The sequence below is a fragment of the Psittacula echo genome (genome assembly GCF_963264785.1).
Source record: "Psittacula echo genome assembly, chromosome: 3".
Taxonomy (NCBI): domain Eukaryota; kingdom Metazoa; phylum Chordata; class Aves; order Psittaciformes; family Psittacidae; genus Psittacula; species Psittacula echo.
In genome coordinates this window covers 115,655,298-115,679,256 of record NC_137736.1, presented here as the reverse complement: position 1 = coordinate 115,679,256, position 23,959 = coordinate 115,655,298, and positions in this window count along the sequence as shown.

Genomic DNA, 23,959 nt, shown 5'->3' with positions numbered 1-23,959 from the left:
CTCTGAAACTTGTTACACTGCAATAATAATAAAAAAGCTGTAAAAGCTGGAGTACGGTTCACTGAAATCTTCAGTGAAACATGCCTTTTTCTTCCTCATCCTCTCCAAACACTCATTTGTTTTCCCACTCATCTTTCTTTTTTTTTTTTTAACTCTGACTTAATGCTGAGCTTTCTGAAAGTGCCTTTTGGGGTATACTAACAAAAACAAGTGTGCAATTTGTGTTTCCATTTAAAAAAATGCCTTCTTAAAAATGAATTTATGGACTCTGTACCTTACCAGGATACAAAGTTAATCAAATAAAATAATAGTCAAGTCAAGCCCTGACCAAAAAAATAAGTGGTTTTCTATGCCTGCCTAAGAGGTATGATAATAGACTCTTGGGGATCAGAACAGCAGTAAAATCAGATGATTGCTATAATTCTCTTAGCTTTGTCTACTTATTAAACCACAATAAAAACCTATGTTGGAAAGAAATCTTCAGCCTAATGCAATTCTGTTTTCTTCTTCATAGTCAGATTTTCCACTGGGATGGTTTTTATGTAGGTAGTAGATGCTTGCCATTTTTAGTCTTTCTGGTCTTCCATCCTTCATCATTTAATGAGGACTTCTGAGTAGATTACGTGAACAAGAATAAGCCTACAGACGAATTAGTAAGCTCCAAACCAAAAAAGTCAGACCAGTTTTTGAACTTTTCCAGTCTTTTGCCCGTGCTAAAGGAGAAGATTGTTTTGGTTACTGAGATGAAATGAAGGAATTTATCTTTATACAAACTGAATTCCAGTTTTGGACCAATCTGGTTTTCCTTTGGGATGCAGTTCAAAACTAAACCATCATATTTTAAGAGTCTTTTTGTATATAATACATGTAAGCTGGTTTTCTAAGCTCCCAATGTAGTCAGTGATGAGTAGCCATTACAGGTCATTCGCAAATGAGTTTACCAGGCACTAAGAGTGGGAATCAGCTGCTTCAGAATTGCCTAGTAACATCTGAAGCATGCAAGCACATCAGAGATCTCAGCACATCCCAGAGATGTCTGGGAGCAGAAAGTGTGATCTATCATAGACCTGAACCCTAAGGGAAAGCAGTTGGAGGCTGCTGGTTTCCCCTCCATGTAGCATTTAAAATGGCACTAAATAGCTACATTTTGGCACAATAACTCCATCCTCAGTGCCTCATTTAAGGTGGATTGGAGTATTCGTTAAGCTTCATTGGCAGTGCAGGCCAGAAATTAAATTCAATTGTCTTTACACAAACATTTATTGATACTTTAGGCAGACTTGCTTGGCTTGCAACTGTTGCTTTGGAAGGGCATAGATCTTCCCTAGTCCTCTGTCATATTTGTTTACCACTTCCCTAGTCCTCTGTCATATTTGTTTACCACATGAGAAAGTCTTGGATAATTTACAGCCTTTGTTTTGGTTGCATTTTGCTACCTGCTGCAATCTCTTTACACCAGGAAGTAAAGGAAAGCCACCTATAAAACTATATTAGTAGAAAGTATTTGAGAAGAGCTGTTTATTGCTGAAAAAATCTGGAACAAGGAGGCTTGGGGAGCACTTGTGAGATGACTGAAGTGATGGTGATGCTGAAGGTAATTTTTTTAATTTGTAAATTTTTTGTAGAGGACCTGGACAAGGTAATGAAATATTCTCAAAAAGGGACAACAAGGTAATTTTTTGGGGCTGTTTCTGCTAATCTTAAAAACACAGACCTCCACAGGAAGCACAAAGGTGTTGATGGATGGGGTGGGGGAAAAGGCACATTTGGAATCAAGTCTGTATGACCATTGCTGAGGAAATGAGAAAATAGCAATACATGACTGAGAAAGATAGAAACTTGAGCTCACTACTTGCAGGAGAAAAAAAAAACCTTCCAAGTAGTTTCAAGTTACAGTGTTTGCAGCAGTTATGTGCTGTGCGCACTGAGACACAGAAATGTGTATCTTGGGTTATGTATATGGCTTTATATAAATCTGTATGTCTCACAGAATCACAGAATCCCGAGGGTTGGAAGGAACCTCAAAAGATCATCTAGTCCAACCCCCCTGCAAGAGCAGGGTAACCTAGAGTACATCACGCAGGAACTTGTCCAGCCAGGCCTTGAATATCTCCAATGTAGGAGACTCCACGACCCCCCTGGGCAACATTAACTGAAGAGTTTTCTCTTCAAAAAAAGCAAAAAGCACCTAAAAGTCCTTGCCAGCCCTCTCTACTTATTAATTTTTTATCCCCACAAACCTGGAGTACCTGAAGTGTGATGTAGTTAAAAGACGGAGAAGTGAGATAGACATCAGCACCTGTTCTGTGGAATGATGCCACCTGGTCCACATAATCATCGTTCTGTGATGAGCTAACAAAAGCATATGTACTGTGACTATGCCAAGGAACCTCCCAGACCAAAGGAAGAATGGGAACATGTGTCTAGAGTAGCAAGACTCAAATACAGTAGCCAAGGGAGTGTCCGGCTAAGTAGTGGTTGTCTAAACAGGGCTGTGCTGTATCTGCAGTAGTTGTCCAAGGTCTTATTCAGATTCTGCATAGAGAATTGCTTAATTTGACTAATTTCCCCTGTAATAACAGTATAATTTTCTTTGCTGTGTGAAACTTTCATGTTTCTTTACAGCTAAAACCCATCTGATCTGAAGTGAGTTATATTTTCCTGAGGAAATAGGATTGGATTTCTTGTCAGTGTGGAGTCTACCAGTAACATACTATTTTTATGAATAGTGTATAACAATCTGTTAGCTTGAAGAGTGTGCAGTAGTTTTTTATATGGAATATTACAGTTTAAATTGTTCTGAAGCCTGACTTGCCTTTGCAGAAATCAGGCAATTACTGTAATTCTGCTACTGAATATTAGTAGACAGCATAGAAAAAACCTGCTGCTGATTTTGCTGAAAAAACTAGGAGAAACAACCAGTTTGGGGCTGGGGGGTGGTGTCAAGGTTCCTTTGAAGATGATAAAATGACAATCTGTGAACTTCAGCAGGGAATTTTCAGTGATGATTACAATGAGATAAATTCAGACATAGCTTGAGTGTGTAGTTATTTCTCTACCTGCTCTCCTGGAAGGATACAATCAGGATTTAGTGTTTCTGAAGAAGCTTACAAATACAGCCTGAAACTCAGGTGAGATAATAACAGGTATATTCATCTTCGGGGTGGGGTTTTGGTTGGGTTTTGGTTTTTGTTTGTTTTTTTTTTTTAACAAAAGGACTTGTTTTAATAGATTGCTCTCTTTCACAGACCGATTGAGACTGCTGAAATGGCAGCTTTAAGACTTGACCGAAGAGTCTGGTTCATGCTAAAGTAGAGGCATAGCTTATAAACTGGTACCATGCAAATGGGTTGGGAATACAGAGTATGAGGGTGAACTGAAGAGCTTCACCCAAGCAAACTGTGGGGACAAAACCTGTCATCTAAAATGGTTCCCACAGCATCTCTTTGCCATCCCAATGAATGAGATAGGCTAGTGAAACAGACCAAAAAGTGAACTGAGATCAAATAACAGGTGCTTGCAAATGATAAGTCTATGTGCTGCTGATACCTTGCAATCAAGGGACGATAGGTTTTTAAGTCATGTAAGGAAAAAAACACTTGCATTATGAAGAGGTGGCTGCTAATGCCATGAGGCCTGGAACAGGCACAGGCACAGTGATACTGGGATGCTCTACCCATCAATCTATGTGTACCCTTAATGGAGAGAGATACCACCTATCCAGTGCTCACCCCAGACCCACTGACTGCAGTCGTTAGTTCAGTCCTTGCTTCAAGGTCAGATGAGAGGGTTTTGTTCCTTGTCCTGTTCCAGGTGCTCTGAGCAAAATCAGAGCTTCCGGTAGGCAACCCTATACACTGCTCTTACAGCATTTCCATACCTTAGCATTCTTTTCCTTTTTCTTAGCCTTCCTTTCACCACCTTTTTATCTCCCTTTCTCCTCACAATTTCCCCCGAGGTAATAACTCAAACCATAACTTTTTTTCCCACCTGCTCCTAGTTTTGCTTCATCCATTCCCAAATATGTGATTTCTGATCCTGTTGCCTAAGCAATTTTGCCATTATATGGTATTACTGATGGTTACCTGGGTATTGTTGGCCTTATAATATTCTACTCCCCCAAAGGTTCACAATATTCCCCTCCAATTACCTGTGGAGTCTGACTTTTTCTCAAACACCTCCCACTTAACCACCTGTGAGATTCAGCCATACCTCACAATTCTAACTTTTGCTGGCTTCCCACACAGCTACTTGTTATGTTCAGAAGTTTCTGGTGTCCAGCAGATTTCCACCTCCTGCTCAACTACTTACCCTGAGCCAGGGCCTCCTCAGCAGCCATAACAATCTGTCCAAAGCAACAGATGTGAGCTCTTCTGGTCTAGTTCATCTCCCATTGTTTGAAGAAGGCTCACAGTTGGGATGAGCTGTGATGGTGGCTGGCTGAAATCCTGAAGAACCTTTCTTCCATTGCAGATCCCAGGTTAAGCATGTATCCTTGCAAGCTGGCTGATAATGGGAAAGCCATCAGTCCTGGGTTCAGCAGTAGCAGTCAGTTTTTCTCCTTCTTAGTAGCTGTTGCAGCACTGTGTTTTTGACTTTTGGCCTAGGAACAAAGCTGATAACGCCGATGTTTAGGCTGACCAAGGACTTTGTGAGTCTCATGCTCTGCCAGGGAGGAGGAGGGGCCGGGAGGAAGCAGGGACAGGACGCCTGACCCAAACTAGCCAAAGAGGTATTCCATACCACAGCACGTCATGCCCAGGATGTAACTGGGAGCTACCCGGAAGGGCACGTCCTCTTTCTGTCGGGCTCTCTTTTCCGGCGGGCGGTATCGTATTCTCTTCCCTTGTTATTTCTCTTATCATTATTATTATTGGTGGCAGCAGTAGTGATTTGTGTTATACTTTAGTTACTGGACTGTTTTTATCTCAACCCGTGGGAGTTACATTCTTTCGATTCTCCTCCCCATCCCTCTGGGGAGTGGGGGGGGGGAAGTAGACTGCGTGGTTCTGATTTACAGCCGGGGCTTAAACCACGACAGTTCTTTTTGGTGCCCAACATGGGGCTCGAAGGGTTGAGATAACGACAGATCTGACCGGAATGTGTCTAATCGTATTTGTGATAAGCATTCAGTGTTTTGGATTAATAGTCACTCGTCACAATGCTGATTTATTGGCTCTCAAAGTTGTTGGTTTTGATCTCACAGTCTCAATATGCCGTAGGTTACTTAGAGCCGGTATTTGCTGTGTTAGTGTTTTTCAAGTGTGGGGCTTGGGCTAAGGTTATTGTCTCATTGTATTTTATGGTAATGACTTGTAATACAATAGAAAAATTGATCATGAAACTGATCTGGCTTGTGTTCCCAGTGTGGTCACCACCTTTATACTTTGGGAGGTATATAATACAAATGCTTAGCAACTATACATCTTTTTTCTCCTTCCTGGGTGGTCAACCTTTGAAGGAGACATTCTTTTACCCTCCCAGTGCCCCTCCCAGACCCTTTACAGCATCGTTTGAGAGTTTTGAAATTTTTGAGTGGCCTTTTAATATTGTTGAGACCTGTTTGCTGATTGTGATGGGGGTCACCATGTTGGCACGCATACAGAGTGTGTTTTGTCCACAACCATTACGTCTGATCTCAAGAGTTAAGCAGACTCGGGTTTGGGTCTTGTCTGGGGTTAGACGACAAAATAGGGGGACCGAGAGATTTTCCCCGAGGTTGGACAGCCATGAGTGGCAGGGTGTGTGATAGTATGGGCAATTATCTAGGTCAGTGGGCCCCTCCAGTGTTTTGGAATTTCACTACCGAACAAGTGCAAAATCCAGACGAATTAGTAAAACACTTAAATGAGGTGTGTTGTCATCCTGGTCATACCAGAGAGGGACAAATCATGTCAACGTGCTGGGGCTTGGCCTATGCTTACCGGGCCTTGTTCAACACTATCCAGCACCTTCAAAAGAGAAAAAATGTCCCTGGATCTGAGGGCGAAGCAACAGACAGCACAGCTACTCCATCTCCGAGCACAGCAGCTACACAACCGCTAGCGACAAGTACAGCCACTACTCAAACTTTGACTGCAACAGACAGTGCAGCTACCCCAGTGACAAGTACAGCAGCTACTCAAACTTCAACTGCAACAGACAGCAAAGCTACCCCATCTCCAAGCACAGCAGCTACACCACCCCCAGCGACAAGTACTGTTGCTACTCAAACCACAGTGATGACTGCAGCTAAACCAGAGGACCAATTTGTACCAATATCAATTGCCCCTGTACGCAAGAGAAAAAGCAAAAAAGAGGCAAGAATGGTGAAGCAAGATGAAGAAACAATGTATTCACCACCCGGGCCACCATCTGATCAGGAGTCATCATCACATGACGAAGAAGAAGAAGAGGTGACTTCTCGACCTCGGACCTCAACCGAGCTACGGAATATGCGAAAAGATTTTACCCGTCAACCAGGGGAGAACATCATCACCTGGTTGCTCCGATGCTGGGACAATGGGGCCGATGGTCACGAACTAGAAGGTACGGAAGCCAAGCAGCTGGGATCACTTGCTAGAGAAGGGGGAATTGACAAAGCAATTGCAAGAGAGAAAAAGTCCCTCAGTCTTTGGAGGCGTCTCTTGGCAGCTGTGAAAGAAAGGTTTCCATACAAGGACGATGTTAGGAGTTGTTCGGCCAAGTGGACTACTTTAGACAAAGGCATCCAGTCTCTGAGAGAATCAGCCATCGCAGAGATGATCTATCACATCAAACTGAACAACGGGGATATACTCATAGACCCAGATGAAGTCGAATGTACACGACCCATGTGGCGAAAACTTACACGGAATGCACCGTCATCATATGCCCATTCATTGGCAACAGTAACCTGGGGTGACATAGTAACACCAACAGTGGATGAAATTATTCATAAACTCCGAGAGTTCGAAGACAATCTCACCCCTTCCATCATCTCAGCTGTGGAAAAACTGTCCCAGGATGTCAAACAATTGAGGGACGATCTATCTGATTTATCCAGCTCCTCACGTGTACCAACACACGTCTCAGCTATTAACAAAAGATGTCCTATTGTTCGAGACAGAAGATATAGAAGGCAAACACCACGGGCCACCCTATGGTTTTACCTGCGGGATCATGGAGAAGACATGACGAAGTGGGATGGAAAACCTACTTCAGCTTTGGAGGAACGGGTGCATGAATTGAGAATAGGAACAAGGGTCAAGGCTGATCATCCCATGAGAGCTGCAGCTTCAGTCTCTGGTGAGCAGGTTCCCAGATGGAGTGGAAGAGCTGATTTTACTCCAGCTCCTGTGATAATGAAGAATAATCCCTTTCAACACGACTTAGGTGTCCAATGTTGTGATGACTGTTAGAGGGACCCTGCCTCCAGCCAGGTGGAGGTAGGGGACAATCGGATTTACTGGACTGTGTGGGTCAGATGGCCTGGCACATCAGTCCCACAGAAGTATAAAGCTCTCGTAGATACCGGTGCACAGTGTACCTTGATGCCGTCAAGCTGTCAAGGGGTGGAACCCATCTATATTTCTGGAGTGACAGGAGGATCCCAAGAGTTGACTGTACTGGAGGCTGAGATCAGCCTGACTGGAAGGAAATGGCAAAAGCACCCCATTGTGTCTGGTCCAGAGGCTCCAGTGCAGGAGATTCAATTTTTGGGAATAAAATGGCAAGATGGACGTCACCAGATCCCTACAGATGTGATCAACAAAATAACAGCAATGTCTCCACCAACTAATAAGAAAGAAACACAAGCTTTCTTGAGTGCTGTGGGGTTCTGGAGAATGCACATCCCAAATTACAGTTCAATTGTAAGCCCTCTCTATCATGTGACCTGGAAGAAGAACAATTTTAAATGGGGCCCTGAGCAACAACAAGCCTTTGAGCAAATCAAACATGAGATAGTTCATGCAGTAGCCCTTGGACCAGTCCGGAATGGGCCAGATGTAAAAAATGTACTGTACACCGCAGCTGGGGAGAATGGTCCTACCTGGAGCCTCTGGCAGAAAGCTCCAGGGGAGACTCGAGGTCGACCCCTTGGCTTTTGGAGTCGGGGATACAAAGGATCTGAGGCCAGCTATACCCCAACTGAGAAAGAGATACTGGCAGCCTATGAAGGGGTTCGAGCTGCTTCGGAGGTGATTGGCACTGAAGCACAGCTCCTCCTGGCACCCCGGTTGCCCGTTCTGGGCTGGATGTTCAAAGGCAGGGTCTCCTCTACACATCATGCAACCGATGCTACCTGGAGTAAATGGGCTGCACTAATTACACAACAAGCTCGAATAGGAAATCCCAGTCGTCCAGGCATTCTAGAAGTCATCATGGACTGGCCAGAGGGCAAAGATTTTGGAATGTCACCAGAGGAGGAGGTGATGCGTGCTGAAGAGGCCCCACCATATAATAAACTATCAGAAAGTGAAAGGCAGTATGCCTTGTTTACTGATGGGTCCTGCCGTATTGTGGGAAAACATCGGATATGGAAGGCAGCCGTATGGAGTCCTGGATGACAAGTTGCAGAAACTGCTGAAGGAGAGGGTGAATCGAGTCAGTTTGCCGAGGTGAAAGCCATCCAGCTGGCCCTGGACATTGCTGAACGAGAAAAGTGGCCAGTACTTTATCTCTATACTGACTCATGGATGGTGGCAAATGCCCTGTGGGGGTGGTTGCAGCAATGGAAGCAGAGCAACTGGCAACGCAGAGGTAAACCCATCTGGGCTGCTGCACTGTGGCAAGATGTCGCTGCCCGGGTGCAGAACCTGGTGGTGAAGGTACGCCATGTAGACGCCCATGTACCCAAGAGTCGGGCCACTGAGGAACACCAGAACAACCAACAGGTGGATAAAGCTGCTAAGATTGAAGTGGCTCAGATGGACTTAGATTGGCAACATAAGGGTGAATTATTTTTGGCCTGGTGGGCCCATGACACTTCAGGCCATCAGGGCAGAGATGCAACATATAGATGGGCCTGTGATCGAGGGGTGGACTTAACAATGGACACTATTGCCCAGGTTATTCATGAGTGTGAAACATGTGCTGCAATTAAACAAGCCAAACGGTTAAAGCCTCTTTGGTATGGAGGACGATGGCTGAAGTATAAATATGGGGAGGCCTGGCAGATTGATTATATCACACTCCCACCAACCCGCCAAGGCAAGCGCCATGTGCTTACCATGGTGGAAGCAACCACCGGATGGCTGGAAACATACGCTGTGCCCCACGCCACTTCCTGGAACACTATCCTGGGCCTTGAGAACCAGATTTTGTGGCGACATGGCACCCCAGAAAGAATTGAATCAGATAATGGGACTTATTTCCGGAATAACTTTATAGACACTTGGGCCAAAGAGCATGGCATTGAGTGGGTATATCACATCCCCTACCATGCACCAGCCTCTGGGAAAATCGAACGGTACAACGGGCTGTTAAAAACTACACTGAGAGCAATGGGTGGGGGAACTTTCAAGCATTGGGATACACACTTACCAAAGGCCACCTGGTTGGTCAACACCAGAGGATCTGCCAACAGGGCTGGCCCAGCCCAGTCAGAACTTTTACATATTGTAGAGGGGGACAAAGTTCCTGTGGTGCACATGAAGAATTTGCTGGGGAAGACAGTCTGGGTTATTCCTGCTTCAGGTAAAGGCAAACCCACTCGTGGGATTGCTTTTGCTCAGGGACCTGGATATACTTGGTGGGTAATGCAGGAAGATGGGGAAGTCCGATGTGTACCTCAAGGGGATTTGATTTTAGGGGAAAACAAACAATGAACTCAATTGTACGCTGTTGCCTGCTATAGCCATCAACTAGAAGTCTGCAGGGCACCAGCGACTGGCCCTGACTTCCCTCCGACCATCATCCCAACAGAGAATGAACTTTGATAGAACCGGATGAGTTCTACAGTAAAGGAATGATCAGCATCAGCAGACAACGATCCAACACTGCACACAGCTTCTCCTGCCCTGAAAGACTGTTACAAGAGATGGAGCCCAACATCATGAACCGAATGGACTCAGTAGCTTTATAGGAATTGGTCCGTGCACTAAGATAACAGTGCACTGAAATGAGAGTGAGGGTATATGGAAAATGTGGGATCTGAGCATGACGTGAATGGTATGGAATAAGGGTTGGATACTGTCCTGGGTTCAGCAGTAGCAGTCAGTTTTTCTCCTTCTTAGTAGCTGTTGCAGCACTGTGTTTTTGACTTTTGGCCTAGGAACAAAGCTGATAACACCGATGTTTAGACTGACCAAGGACTTTGTGAGTCTCATGCTCTGCCAGGGAGGAGGAGGGGCCGGGAGGAAGACGGGACAGGACACCTGACCCAAACTAGCCAAAGAGGTATTCCATACCACAGCACGTCATGCCCGGGGATGTAACTGGGAGCTACCCGGAAGGGCACGTTCTCTTTCTGTCGGGCTCTCTTTTCCGGCGGGCGGTATCGTATTCTCTTCCCTTGTTATTTCTCTTATCATTATTATTATTGGTGGCAGCAGTAGTGATTTGTGTTATACCTTAGTTACTGGACTGTTTTTATCTCAACCCGTGGGAGTTACATTCTTTCGATTCTCCTCCCCATCCCTCTGGGGAGTGGGGGGGGGGAAGTAGACTGCGTGGTTCTAATTTACAGCCGGGGCTTAAACCACGATACCATCTCATCACCTCCTTAGTTTACAGAAGTAATTGTAAGACATATTTTGATGTCAATGATCTCATTCATCCTTGATTTCTGTGGTGCTTGTTTGTGATGCGTTTGTAACCTTCATTTCTCTGGAGGGATAGACCATTTGTTTCCTTGTGGCTGGGGTTTTGAATTTCTTCTATTCTCTGCAGGCATACATAGACCGCAATGTCTTCCACATATTTATGATGAACCTTTGTAACATCACAAACTGTCCTATCTGGCTACACAGCAAACAAAACAACATGTGTTTGTGAAATACACTTGGTTTAGTTCCATCCCTACTTTACAGCAATAACTAAAAAGGCAAAGTGTATGTATTTATGACTGATATCATAGCAGTTACCAGAAGAGGATATATTTTTCTGAATTTATAAATCCCCAAACACTGCCCACTCATTGCTTCTGCTTGCACAGCTCTCCTGTGAATTATAGTTAAACAACACTTATCACTCAGGCTGATATCCACAGTGAATGCCTTTCAGTAACACATATGTTCTTGAAACAAACCTTTCCTTAACAATCTAGAAAACACAGATAGCCAAGTGAACAGTACATTCTGATTAACAGTGAGACAAAGCCAACGCAGAGAAATCAAAATTATAAGGTGACAAATGCTACGCTTAATGGTGAAAGAGATTCTTTCAGATCTCTGGTATGGCCCTGTACTGCAGTGGTGGTGGTGAGAAGCTGTGCAGGAGGTAAATGGCATGGACATGCATTCTGATTTCCCTTTACTAATTTAGCTCTGTTTCTGATATATTGTCATCATTCTCTTTCTTTCTTCCTCAGTAGTTTTGCTTTTTAAGGAAGGACAGCTAAACAAACATTACTGCATCCCTTATTCTCAGGCTTGTCTCTTTCTAGCTTTGCTCAGTGGACTCCTCCGTGTCTTAGATAAATATTCCAGCCTTTCTTGTGTCCTAGTTAGACATAATAAAAGCACCAAGTAAAGATATCTTTACATCTGGCACCAAGATGACTCATTCAAGAAGTGTTGCATCGTTAAGTCAAATCATGCAATTTGGTGTTGTGTTAAAGGGGCTCATGGTAATTGTGTGAGGAAAAATCCACCATCTATCTTAAAATTGTCTAACCCAAAGACACATTTTCACACACACAAAAAAAAGTGCCAGCTATCTGTCACATCTGCCTCTCAGTGCACTCCACAAATGACATGAGACATGAAAACTCTTCCCTTTCATTGCTGGTAGAACACTCCACACCCAACGCTCCCAGAGGGCTCATCAGCTCTATTGCTGACTTAATTCCAAGTTTTCTTTTTCCCAGATTTTCTTGATGTATTGACATACAGTTCCTTGTGGGCAGTCAGACAAATCTACACTTTAAAACTCTGCATCCTTCTTAGTCTTCAAATACATAAGAAAAGTGGCATAACAGAAATAAAGTGTTCTCCATGCTCACTGAACACAGGACAAGAAGCCACAGTCATATTTGCTTTGTAGCGAAAGATATTTGGAAGTCTGACAGGTTCATGGCAGAAGATTAAAATCAGACATCTAATTTCCATTTACCGTATACTGGACTGAATGCTGTGATAAGACAGAAGTTGATCACTTGTGGTATCAGGCATCCCTGCATTAATGGACAGGGGAAGAGACAAACACTTCAGCATTTTAACAGCTTCATCTATTTGATTTTGTCTGCTGAGGTAAATCTATCACAGCCCTTAGTTTAACAATTAAGGTGAGACTTAGCAGTAAATACAGCCAAACTTTGGAATAATTTGCCAAAGATATTGGCAGAAAATACATCTGAAAACCTCTGTAAGAAGCAGGTAAGGGGAACATTAGTCAGGAGTCTCTCATCCCATATATAAGACAGGCAAGGGAAGACAGGGTTTGTCTTGCCAGTAAACTCACAGATCCCCTTTCTCCTTCTACCTCCTGTGACCTTGTGAACAAATTATTTCATCTTGAAAAATTATCATATAACGTCTGAGCTACCAAAGGGGTCTGCAACACACAATAAACAAAAGAAACAAACCAGTATGTCCTGAATGTTTAATTAAGGGCTAAGACTCTTTCCCTAACTCTGGTATTTTTTCTTTAGACCAGCTTCAAGACATGAGGACCTCTGTTTTACCTTTTGAAGATAAGGGGTACCTTCAGGGTACTCCTCCATGAAGAAAGTCCAGTATTAAGAGCTGAACATGAATATTCAATCCAGGTTTTCCATTCCTACTACATTGTGCCTGACAAAACAAAAATAAAAGAAGGACTTTTTTGAAAAATCATGGCACTCAGGTGAAGTTCCCAATGACTGGAAAAAGGGAAATATAAACCCCATTTTTAAGAAGGGGAAAATGGATGACCGAGGGAATTCCAAACAAGTCAGTCTCACCTCTGTGCCTGGCAAAATCTTGGAGCAGATTCTCCTGGAAGGCATGCTAAAGCACATGGAAAACAAGGAGGTGGTTTGTGACAGCCAGCATGGCTTCACTAAGAGGAAATCCTGTCTGACCAATTTGGTGGCCTTCTATGATGGGGCTACGGATTTCATGGACAGGGGTAGAGCAGTTGATGTCATCTACCTGGACTTTTACAAAGCATTTCACACAGTATCACACAGTATGTTAGAGATTGGAAGGGACCTCAAAAGATCATCTTGTCCAATCCCCCCACCGGAGCAGGAACACCTAGATAAGGTTACATAGGAATGTGTCCAGGCGGGTTTTGAATGTCTCCAGAGAAGGAGACTCCACAACCCCCCTGGGCAGCCTGTTCCAGTGTTCCGTCACCCTCACTGAGAAGAAGTTTCTTCTCAAGTTTAAGTGAAACCTCTTGTGTTCCAGTTTGTACCCATTACCCCTTGTCCTATCATTGTTTGCCACTGAGAAGAGCCTGGCTCCATCCTCGTGACACTCCCCCTTCATATATTTATATACACTAATAAGGTCACCCCTCAGTCTCCTCTTCTCCAAACTATAGAGACCCAGCTCCCTCAGCCTTTCCTCATAAGGGAGGTGCTCCACTCCCTTAATCATCTTAGTTGCCCTGCGCTGGACTCTCTCCAGCAGGTCCCTGTCCTTCTTGAACTGAGGGGCCCAGAACTGGACACAATATTCCAGATGCGGTCTCACCAGGGCAGAGTAGAGGGGAAGGAGGACCTCTCTCGACCTACTGACCACCCCCTTTCTAAGACACCCCAGGATGCCATTGGCCTTCTTGGCCAGAAGGGAACAGTGTTGGCTCATGGTCATCCTGCCATCCACTAGGACCCCCAGGTCCCTCTCCCCTACACTGCTCTCTAACAGGTCGTTCCCCAACCTATATTGGAACCTGGGGTTGTTCCTGCCCAGATGCAGGACTCTATACTTTCCCTTGTTATATTTCATCAAGTTTCTCTCTGCCCAACTCTCCAGCCTGTCCAGGTCCCGCTGGATGGCAGCACAGCCTTCTGGCGTGTCAGCCACTCCTCCCAGCTTAGTGTCATCAGCAAACTTGCTGACAGTACACTCAATTCCCTCATCTAAATCATTGATGAATATATTAAATAATACTGGTCCCAGTACTGACCCTTGAGGCACTCCACTAGATACAGGCCTCCAACTGGACTCCGCCCCATAGACTACAACTCTCTGGCTTCTCTCCTTCAGCCAGTTCACAGTCCACTTCACTACCTGATCATTCAGACCACACTTCCTCAGTTTAGCTATGAGGATGCTGTGGGAGACTGTGTCAAATGCTTTGCTGAAGTCAAGGTAGACCACGTCCACCGCTCTGCCATCATCCATCCACAATGTTATTTCCTCATAAAAGGCTAGGAGGTTGGTCAAGCATGACTTCCCCTTGGTGAAGCCATGTTGACTGCCCCTCATAACCCTCTTATCCTTGACATGCCTTAAGATGGCATCAAGGATAAGGTGTTCCATCACTTTCCCAGGGATGGAGGTGAGGCTGACCGGTCTATAGTTACCCAGGTCCTCCTTCTTGCCCTTTTTGAAGACTGGAGTGACCTTTGCTTTCCTCCAGTCCTCAGGCACCTCTCCCGTTTCCCAAGACTTGGTAAAGATGATGGAGAGTGGTCTAGCAATGACTTCTGCCAGTTCCCTCAGCACCCGCGGGTGCATCCCATCTGTACCCATGGATTTATGGATGTCCAGATTGCTCAACTAGTCTCTAACTCATTCCTCATTGACTAAGGCAAACTGCTGCATTGACCTGACTTCATCTGAGGTCTCAGGAGTACAGGGCTCTTCAGGACTGCCTCCGGCAGAGCAAACTGAGACAAAGAAGGCATTCAATAACTCTGCCATCTCTGTATCTTCTGTCACCAGGGCACCCATCCCATTCACCAGTGGGCCAACCTTGCCTCTGGTGTTAGTTTTATCAGCCATGTATTTGAAAAAGCTCTTTCTGCTGTCCTTGACCCCTCTTGCCAGATTTAATTCTAAGGAGGCCTTAGCCATCCTAGCTGCCTTCCTACATCCTCTAGCAGCAGCCTTATATTCCTCCCAAGTGGCCAGCCCCTCCTTCCATGACCTGTAAACTCTGCTCTTCCACTTGAGCATACCCAGCAGTTCCTTATTTAGCCACGCAGGTCTCCTGGCCCTCTTCTTTGACTTCCTACGTGTCAGGATGCTCTGCTCTTGAGCTTGGAATAAGCAATCCTTGAATGTCAACCAACTATCTTGGGCCCCTTTACCTTCAAGGAGCCTTGTCCATGGGATTTCCCCTAACAATTGCTTGAAAAGGCCAAAGTTTGCCCTGCTAAAGTCCAGGGTTGCAATTCTACTTGCTATTCTACTGGTCCTACCACACAAGATCCTGAATTCCACCATCTCGTGGTCGCTGCAACCAAGGCAGCTCTCAACCTTTACTGCTTCGACCAGACCCTCCTTGTTAGTGAGGATGAGATCCAGCAGCGCTCCTCTCCTGGTTGGCTCATCCACCATTTGCATGAGGAAGTTATCCTCCATACACTGGATGAACCTCCTGGCCTGTGGCTGGGTTGCTGAGTAGTCCTTCCAGCAAACATCAGGGAAGTTAAAATCCCCCACGACGACCAGGGCCTGTGACTGTGAGGCCACTCTCAGCTGCCTGTAGAAGGCCTCGTCAACTTCCTCACCCTGATCTGGTGGCCTGTAACAGACACCCACAACAGTATCGCCCCTGCCAGCCTGCCCCTTAATTCTCACCCACAGACTTTCAACTCGCTCGTCCCCTGTCCCTGGACAGAACTCAGTACATTGCAGCTGCTCTCGCACATAAAGAGCAACCCCACCACCCCGCCTGGCTGGCCTGTCTTTCCTGAAAAGGACATAGCCCTCCATGACTATATTCCAGCCATGTGAGCTGTCCCACCACATCTCTGTAATTGCCACCAGATCATAATCTCCTGACTTAACACAGGTTTCTAACTCCTCCTGCTTATTTCCCATTCTGGATGCATTGGTGTACAGGCATTTCAAGGAGGGAGCTGAGCTCACCGATTTCACCCTAGGATTATAGGAGGCCTCCCAGTCTTCATCAATTCTAGAGTGCTGCCCCACTGGGGCAAGCCCAGCTACAACCCCATCCCCCTTCGAATCTAGTTTAAAGCTCTCCAAATGAGCCCTGCTAATTCATGCCCCAGCATCCTTTTGCCTCTGTGAGATAAACCTTTCCCATGTGCCATTGTCCGGACTGGTGCCTTATAAAACCAGCCGTTATCAAAGAATCCAAAGCCCTGGCTGCAGCACCAGTCTCGTAGCCAATTGTTTACAGACTGAATTTTCCCGTTCAGTCCCACATCATCACTGGAAGATGGAAGAAGTGAGGAGAAGATCACTTGATCCCCAGACTCTTTCACCATCCGCCCCAAGGCCCTGTAGTCTTTCTTCATCCCCCTCAGACTGTGGGAAGCAGCTTCCCCCCCACCTGTCTGGAAGACCAGCAGAGGGTAGTAGTCTGTCGGGTGCACCAGGCTGGGGAGCGCCCTGGTGATATCCCTGATCCGGGCTCCAGGCAGACTACACACTTCCCTATGATGAGGGTCAACTCTGCATATCAGGCCCTCTGTTCCTCTCAGAAGGGAATTGCTTACTACAATGACCCTTCTTTCTTTCTTATCAGAGGCAGTCTTGAGGTGCGAAGTCAACCGCCTTTTCCTATGTGACCTTGTAGGCCAGCCTTGCATCACATCCTCACCTACCTCTCCATCAAGATCCAGGGCCTCAAACCTATTACGGAGGGGCACCTGGGGAAGCAGGGCAGGAAGGGAGGAGGGTTGCCCACGATGCTGAACTGGAACTTGCTTCCAGCCCTCATCGTCTTTTTGGTCCCTTCTGCGCAACAGCTACAGGGCAGGGGCTGTCTCGGGCCATCCCCCTCTGTCTGAGAGGACAGGGGGTCCATCCCCTTTTGGGCGGTATCTCCCTGGAACCGTTCCTGCTGGCACGCCAGGGAGTTACTCCACCAGTCGATCTCCCTTTCACACTCCCTGATGGTCCTCAGTGTCTCAACCTCCTCCTTAAGTTCTGCCACTTTGACACTGTCCCACATGACATCCTTGTCTCTAAATTGGAGAGACACCAATTTGATGGGTGGACAACTCAGTGGATAAAGAACTGGCTGGATGGCCACACACAAAGAGTTACGGTCAATGGCTCAATGTCCAGCTGGAGACTGGTAACAAGTGGTGTCCCTCAGGGATCGATGTTGGGACCGGTCTTGTTCAACGTCTTTGTCGGTGACATGGACAGTGGGATTGAGTGCGCTCTCGGCAAGTTCGCTGATGACACCAAGCTGTGCGGTTCAGTTAATACACTGGAGGGAAGGGATGCCATCCAGAGGGACCTTGACACGTTTGTGAGGTGGGCTGGTGCCAACCTTATGACCAGCAGGTCAAAGGAGGTGATCCTGCCCCTCTACTCTGCTCTCGTGAGACCTCACTTGGAGTATTGTGTGCAGTTCTGGTGTCCTCAACACAAAAAGGACATGGAACTGTTGGAACAGGTCCAGAGGAGGGTGTCCTGGGTTCAGCAGTAGCAGTCAGTTTTTCTCCTTCTTAGTAGCTGTTGCAGCACTGTGTTTTTGACTTTCGGCCTCGGAACAGAGCTGATAACACTGATGTTTAGACTGACCAAGGACTTTGTGAGTCTCATGCTCTGCCAGGGAGGAGGAGGGGCCGGGAGGTAGCAGGGACAGGACGCCTGACCCAAACTAGCCAAAGAGGTATTCCATACCACAGCACGTCATGCCCAGGATGTAACTGGGAGCTACCCGGAAGGGCACGTCCTCTTTTCGGTCGGGCTCTTTTCCGGCGAGCGGTATCATATTTTCTTCCCTTGTTATTTCTCTTATCATTATTATTATTGGTGGCAGCAGTAGTGATTTGTGTTATACCTGAGTTACTGGACTGTTCTTATCTCAACCCGTGGGAGTTACATTCTTTCGATTCTCCTCCCCATCCCTCTGGGGAGTGGGGGGGGGGGGGAAGTAGACTGCGTGGTTCTAATTTACAGCCGGGGCTTAAACCACGACAGTTCTTTTTGGCGTCCAACGTGGGGCCCGAAGGGTTGAGATAACGACAGATCTGACCGGAGTGTGTCTAATCGTATTTGTGATAAGCATTCAGTGTTTTAGATTAATAGTCACTCGTCACAATGCTGATTTATTGGCTCTCAAAGTTGTTGGTTTTGATCTCACAGTCTCAATATGCCGTAGGTTACTTAGAGCCGGTATTTGCTGTGTTGGTGTTTTTCAAGTGTGGGGCTTGGGCTAAGGTTGTTGTCTCGTTGTATTTTGTGGCAATGACTTGTAATACAATAGAAGGATTGATCATGAAACTGATCTGGCTTGTGTTCCCAGTGTGGTCACCACCTTTATACTTTGGGAGGTATATAATACAAATGCTTAGCAACTATACATCTTTTTTCCCCTTCCTGGGTGGTCAACCTATGAAAGAGACATTCTTTTACCCTCCCAGTGCCCCTCCCAGACCCTTTACAGCATCGTTTGAGAGTTTTGAAATTTTTGAGTGGCCTTTTAATATTGTTGAGACCTGTTTGCTGATTGTGATGGGGGTCACCATGTTGGCACGCATACAGAGTGTGTTTTGTTCACAACCATTACGTCTGATCTCAAGAGTTAAGCAGAGTCGGGTTTGGGTCTTGTCTCGGGTTAGACGACAAAACAGGGGGACCGAGAGATTTTCCTCGAGGCTGGACAGCCATGAGTGGCAAGGTGTGTGGGATAGTATGGGCAATTACCTAGGTCAGTGGGCCCCTCCAGTGTTTTGGAATGTCACCAGAGGAGGAGGTGATGCGTGCTGAAGAGGCCCCACCATATAATAAACTGTCAGAAAGTGAAAAGCAGTATGCCTTGTTTACTGATGGGTCCTGCCGTATTGTGGGAAAGCATCGGAGATGGAAGGCAGCTGTATGGAGTCCTCAACGACAAGTTGCAGAAACTGCTGAAGGGGAGGGTGAATCGAGTCAGTTTGCCGAGGTGAAAGCCATCCAGCTGGCCTTGGACATTGCTGAACGAGAAAAGTGGCCAGTACTTTATCTCTATACTGACTCATGGATGGTGGCAAATGCCCTGTGGGGGTGGTTGCAGCAATGGAAGCAGAGCCACTGGCAACGCAGAGGTAAACCCATCTGGGCTGCTGCACTGTGGCAAGATGTCGCTGCCCGGGTGCAGAACCTGGTGGTGAAGGTACGCCATGTAGACGCCCATGTACCCAAGAGTCGGGCCACTGAGGAACACCAGAACAACCAACAGGTGGATAAAGCTGCTAAGATTGAAGTGGCTCAGATGGACTTAGATTGGCAACATAAAGGTGAATTATTTTTGGCTTGGTGGGCCCATGACACTTCAGGCCATCAGGGCAGAGATGCAACATACAGATGGGCCCGTGATCGAGGGGTGGACTTAACAATGGACACTATTGCCCAGGTTATTCATGAGTGTGAAACATGTGCTGCAATTAAACAAGCCAAACAGTTAAAGCCTCTTTGGTATGGAGGACGATGGCTGAAGTACAAATATGGGGAGGCCTGGCAGATTGATTATATCACACTCCCACCAACCCGCCAAGGCAAGCGCCATGTGCTTACCATGGTGGAAGCAACCACCGGATGGCTGGAAACATACGCTGTGCCCCATGCCACTGCCCGGAACACTATCCTGGGCCTTGAGAACCAGATTTTGTGGCGACATGGCACCCCAGAAAGAATTGAGTCAGACAATGGGACTCATTTCTGGAATAACTTTATAGACACTTGGGCCAAAGAGCATGGCATTGAGTGGGTATATCACATCCCCTACCATGCACCAGCCTCTGGGAAAATCGAACGGTACAACGGGCTGTTAAAAACTACACTGAGAGCAATGGGTGGGGGAACTTTCAAGCATTGGGATACACACTTACCAAAGGCCACCTGGTTGGTCAACACCAGAGGATCTGCCAACAGGGCTGGCCCAGCCCAGTCAGAACTTTTACATATTGTAGAGGGGAACAAAGTTCCTGTGGTGCACATGAAGAATTTGCTGGGGAATACAGTCTGGGTTATTCCTGCTTCAGGTAAAGGCAAACCCACTCGTGGGATTGCTTTTGCTCAGGGACCTGGATATACTTGGTGGGTAATGCAGGAAGATGGGGAAGTCCGATGTGTACCTCAAGGGGATTTGATTTTAGGGGAAAACAAACAATGAACTCAATTGTACGCTGTTGCCTGCTATAGCCATCAACTAGAAGTCTGCAGGGCACCAGCGACTGGCCCTGACTTCCCTCCGACCATCATCCCAACAGAGAATGAACTTTGATAGAACCGGATGAGTTCTACAGTAAAGGAATGATCAGCATCAGCAGACAACGATCCAACACTGCACACAGCTTCTCCTGCCCTGAAAGACTGTTACAAGAGATGGAGCCCAACATCATGAACCGAATGGACTCAGTAGCTTTATAGGAATTGGTCCGTGCACTAAGATAACAGTGCACTGAAATGAGAGTGAGGGTATATGGAAAATGTGGGATCTGAGCATGACGTGAATGGTATGGAATAAGGGTTGGATACTGTCCTGGGTTCAGCAGTAGCAGTCAGTTTTTCTCCTTCTTAGTAGCTGTTGCAGCACTGTGTTTTTGACTTTTGGCCTAGGAACAGAGCTGATAACACTGATGTTTAGACTGACCAAGGACTTTGTGAGTCTCATGCTCTGCCAGGGAGGAGGAGGGGCCGGGAGGTAGCAGGGACAGGACGCCTGACCCAAACTAGCCAAAGAGGTATTCCATACCACAGCACGTCATGCCCAGGATGTAACTGGGAGCTACCCGGAAGGGCACGTCCTCTTTTCGGTCGGGCTCTTTTCCGGCGAGCGGTATCATATTTTCTTCCCTTGTTATTTCTCTTATCATTATTATTATTGGTGGCAGCAGTAGTGATTTGTGTTATACCTTAGTTACTGGACTGTTCTTATCTCAACCCGTGGGAGTTACATTCTTTCGATTCTCCTCCCCATCCCTCTGGGGAGTGGGGGGGGGGGGGGAAGTAGACTGCGTGGTTCTAATTTACAGCCGGGGCTTAAACCACGACAGAGGGCCACAAGGATGATCAGGGAACTGAAGCATCTCCCATATAAAGACAGGCTGAGAAAGTTGGGGCTGTTCAGCCTGGAGAAGAGAAGGCTGCGTGGAGACCTCATAGCAGTCTTCCAGTATCTGAAGGGGGCCTACAAGGATGCTGGGGAGGGACTCTTACTTAGGGACTGTAGTGACAGGACAAGGGGTAATGGGTTAACACTTAAACAGAGGAAGTTTAGATTGGATATAAGGAAGAATTTCTTTAATATTAGGGTGGTGAGGCACTGGAATGGGTTGCCCAGGGAAGTTGTGAATGCTCCATCCCTGGCAGTGCTCAAGGCCAGGTTGGGCAGAATGTTGGGTAACATGGGCTAGGGTGGGTTGTCCCTGCCCATTGCAGGGGGGTTGGAACTAGATGATCTTAAGGTCCTTTCCAACCCTAACTATTCTATGATTCTATGATTCTATAAGTTCTTATAAAATATGGAATTGAGCAGCGCTTTGTCCTCTGATTTTGAGTCCTTCGCTTTTGAGACACCCTGAACAATGAATAGAAACACTCAATTATTAGGTGTCTTAAAACAATTCTGTTCATAAGTTTTTTGATGTTTAATCGAAACACTCTAACGTGCTTAAACTGATTGTTTTCTAGAGACTGTGTTAGTGGTCTAAATTCAAAGTATTTTTAGAATTGTGAAACTTCTGAAAACTTACATTTCAACTCTTTTATTGGCACTTTAGGAAATCTTTGTGTGAAAGAAATATTTTGTTTTAAATTTTACAAAACTCAAAGATGTTACTGTTAAAAAGTGAAACAAATGATACAAAGTAATTAACGCAAGTGTTTTTCTTATTTAAAATTATTAAGAGTTCAGTAACCCAGTTCCACATGCAATCATTTTGTTATCAACTTCTATGGGTAAAATTAACCCAAATTTAATTCTAATTTCAATCATGAACAATAAATTTTTATTACCTTATTTTTTTTATTTTCCTCCCAAGGTTCTCTATATTAAAAAATTAATAATACTAGCCCCCAAGTTCCTATCAACTGCAATGTGAGCAATAATAAGCTTATACTTGTTTTCAACTCAAAAAAAAAATTAAAGGTTCCTTCAGATGTTGTCTTTTCATATATCTGACCTTACACAGGAAAATTTTCAAGGTCTAGAATTTGCAGTAAATCATTCAAAACTAATATCCACTTAAGCTTTTTTAGGACTGTATTTTCTTTACTGCAAAATTAATTTAATTTAATTTAATTACATGAATTAGAACAGTAAATACTGAAACAGATTTTTTTTCTCACATATTTTTTTCTGCCTTGAATTGATGCATCTATTATAAGAAATTATTATATTTCACTCAGTGTTTTTTATAGGCTCATTTTAATAATTCTATTATTTTAATAGTTCCAAACAGATAATCTAGAAACAAACCCAGTAGATGACCAGTGAGATACCATAACAAGTGGAGAATGAACTCTCAAATTGAACAATCATCCAATAAGTACAGTTCTGAAAATTGCTACTTCAAACTGATGTCATAGTACTGTTGCACATCAACATTTTACATAAATTGATGTCAGTTCAGTATACACCATTTGAATAGTCAGGCCAGTTTTATAAATGGGTTTGCAATTAATAGTTTAACTGGCTATATATCTAATAACAAACTATGTTCATAATGTCTTTACATCTAGCAGTGAACAGCATTTTTTTAGAAGAAAAATCTTGGATTTTTTTTTCCCTAGTAAGTTTTTTATTCTGATATCTAGACCAAGGACAACTAGCTAAGTCTAGATGTTGTCTTATATCAGGGAAACTCTTCTGCCTTTCCTTTTCACAATTACCAACACATAGCCAATGAAGCATTTGTGTCACACTTAGATATATACTGTGCATTATATATTTAGCTTTGTTTGTAGTTTTGCTTTGGAAAGTGCCAAGTTTTATTTTTGTAGCTGTTTAAAATGAATACTGTAGGCAGAAGATAAAAAGGCTTGCCAAGCTGATAGGCTTCACATCAGTGTATTTATTGCCAATGCTATTAATGCAAATAGTGGAGTACAAACTAAAAGCACAACATTAAAAGCAAGCTCCTACAGCTATGTCCAATTTCTTTCAAAAATATCACATAATTAATGATTATCCAAATGTACAATTTGTTTTGTGACTTATGCAAAGTAGTTCTTCCTGACATTTCATTTTATTGCTTCAGCCTGAGTTTCTCTGCTGAAATTTGTGATTGGGTATTTCTATGGTAACCCTGAAGGAGGGAATGGAAGAGTGCCCAGGGAAAAGAAAGGAAGGATGCTGCAAGAAGGAAAACAACATGAAACTGTGAAAAACAGACAATGAAAAAAACAAAAGGAATTGCAACAGCTTTTATAGGAGACTAGATCCACACAAAATAACACTCCATGGCCAAATACTAAAAAAAAATGACAAGCATATTTTGAATGAAAGCTCTGAATAGCCTTGTGCTGTATAAGCCTTCCCTTTCATTACTAATTCACATTTAATCTGGGGGCAATGAAAGTAAAAGTAGGGGAAGATGATGGGCTCAACAGGTAATTTTATGTACCCTAAGATCAACATCAATGTTTCCTGTATAGTTTGCAGTAAGGGCACCTACCTTATGGGCGTTATCCTATGTTTCATTCTAGTGGGAAAATAATAATCTTGTGCCACTATCTGAATGCATGGTGTCGTGGTTTAAGCCCAGGCC